At 47.4% G+C, this 2,503-nt stretch overlaps 1 long non-coding RNA gene across 1 annotated transcript; it reads left to right on the forward strand.

Moving 5' to 3' along the window:
- The first annotated feature begins 787 nt into the window (after positions 1 to 787).
- Positions 788 to 2,278, forward strand: LOC133162736 (uncharacterized). Its single transcript, XR_009716269.1, has 2 exons — positions 788 to 830; positions 1,766 to 2,278. It is a non-coding gene; the product is annotated as an uncharacterized LOC133162736 (long non-coding RNA).
- The last annotated feature ends 225 nt before the right edge of the window (positions 2,279 to 2,503 follow it).

The raw sequence follows: 2,503 nt of genomic DNA on the forward strand, positions 1-2,503 counted from the left end.
CTAGCACCCCCTGCTAGAAGGCTGGAGAACCTTTTTTTCGTATAATAAGAACAATTGAATTTGACTTTTCCCCCTTTTCATGATGGCAGGGGAGGCGTGGCCTCCCTTGCCTCCTTTGACCGCACGTCCCTGGTAGTTTTTAAATAACGTGTATGCATATATACGCCTAAATATTGTTATCCAATTTCACATTCGATTGCTGGTTTGAAATTTACTTTTATTATTATTATTATCCATCCATCCATTTTCTGAACCGCTTAGTCCCCACGGGGGTCGCGGGAGTGCTGGAGCCTATCCCAGCCGTCATCGGGCAGTTGCAAGGGGACATCCTGAACCAGTTGCCAGCCAATCGCAGGGCACACAGAGACAAACAGGCATTTGCACTCGCACTCACACCTAGGGACAATTTGGAGTCTTCAATTGGCCTACCAAGCATGTTTTTGGCATGTGGGAGGAAACTGGAGTGCCCGGAGAAAACCCACGCGGGCCCGGGGAGAACATGCAAACTCCACACAGGGAGGGCCGGAGGTGGAATCGAACCCGCACCCTCCTAACTGTGAGGCGGACGTGCTACCCATTGCGACACCGAGCCGCCTATTATTAATTATTATTATTATTATTATTATTTTCTTAATAAACATAACTATGTTAAAACTTGTCGGGTGTTTTATTCCTTGTTTCTATATTCGCAAATCAAAACATATGTTCTGCAGCGATGGATGGAGGAGGGACTTTACGAGTCAGTGACGTAATTTCCCGTTCACGAACGAGTCAGTGACGCAACTACCCGTTCACGACCGAGTGAGAAACCGTTGCCTACGGATCAGTGTGTAAGTGTTGTATTATAGAAAGAAATGTGTGAATTACTCGAGCCAATTATTATTATTATATATACATTTTAATGTAATTATTTGGGGGGGGGGGCGTTGTGTAGTTGTATTGTTTGATGTATATGGGTTGTTTCCAGGGGATGTTGAAATATAGAGAAAAATGTGTGCGTTGCCGTTGTCAAAGTCAAAGTCAGCTTTATTGTCAATCCCTTCATATGTCAAGACACACAAAGAAACCGAAATTCCGTTTCCTCTATCCCACGGTGACAAGACACAGTACACGATAGACATACAAGTAGACGACACAAAATAAAAACAAGAAGGCACAAACAATAAATAATAAATAATAAATAAATAAAATGAGTGATGAATAAATAATAAACAAATACCCCAATACATAAGAGGAGCAAAACTGAACCAGTGTGCATCCAGCAGACAGTAAGCATAGCGCAAAGTACAGGACGCTACGCAGAAAGGGGGGGGCGAGTTCAGGATCCTAACAGCCTGGAGTATGAAGCTGTTGGAGAATCTGGTGGTGCGGGAGCGCAGGCTCCTGTACCTCTTCCAGAGGGCAGAAGATCAAACAAAGAGTGAGCGGGGTGACTCACATCACTCACAATAGTGGTCGCCTTGCGGGTGAGATGGGAGGTGTAAATGTCCTTCAAGGAGGGGAGCGAAGCACCAATAATCTTACCAGCCGTGTTCACTATGCGCTGCAGGGCCTTCAAGTTGTAGTGAGTGCAGCCGCCACCCCAAACAGCAATACAGCTGGAGAGGACGCTCTCAATGGTGCCGCGGTAAAATGTAGTCATGACGGCCGGAGGAGCGCTCGCTCGCCTGAGTTTTCGCAGGAAGTACAGGCGGCGCTGGGCTTTCTTCGCCAGTGATGCGGTGTTGGTGGACCAAGAGAGATCCTCACTGATGTGCACCCCCAGGAACCTGGCGCTGCTCACTCTCTCCACCACAGCACCGTCGATGGTCAGCGGCAGGTGTTGGGTGTGACCCTTCCGGAAGTCAACAACAATCTCCTTGGTCTTGTCGACGTTCAGCAGGAGGTTGTTGTCCCTGCACCACGTGGTCAGAAGGTCAACCTCCAGCCTGTATTGAGTCTCGTCTCCCTTGGTGATGAGACCCACCAGAGTCGTGTCGTCAGCAAACTCCACTATACGGTTGTCGCTGTAGGTTGCAGTGCAGTCATGCGTCAGGAGGGTGAAGAGCAGCGGACTGAGCACACAGCCTTGGGGGGCTCCCTTGCTCAGCGTGATGCTGGCGGAGATTTTGTCGCCAACACGTACTACCTGTGGCCTCTGACAGAGGAAGTCCAGTAGCCAGTTGCAGAGGTTCTCGTAATAAAGATGCTCTTGTGGGAAGCGAGAGTCAGACTTCATTCGACCATCGCTGTAAGCACAGCGACGAGTGAACTCTCCGCCTGCAGGTGTCTAAAACGACTAACTTGTCTCCGAGTGGTTCTTGCAAAATAAGTTAGAGTGAGCACCACTCTAACAAGGGCTGTCTCAGAAAAGCTTAGACTTAGACTTAGACAAACTTTATTGTCATTTTGTCTGCACAGGGTGCATACAAAACTAAATTCCGTTGCATACAGCTTACAAGAATGGAGGTATATTGCGGTTGAATAAAAGTAACATTCTATATAAAAATATAAGATATATAAG

This window comes from Syngnathus typhle, linkage group LG11, assembly GCF_033458585.1.
Source record: "Syngnathus typhle isolate RoL2023-S1 ecotype Sweden linkage group LG11, RoL_Styp_1.0, whole genome shotgun sequence".
NCBI classification, from domain to species: Eukaryota; Metazoa; Chordata; class Actinopteri; order Syngnathiformes; family Syngnathidae; genus Syngnathus; species Syngnathus typhle.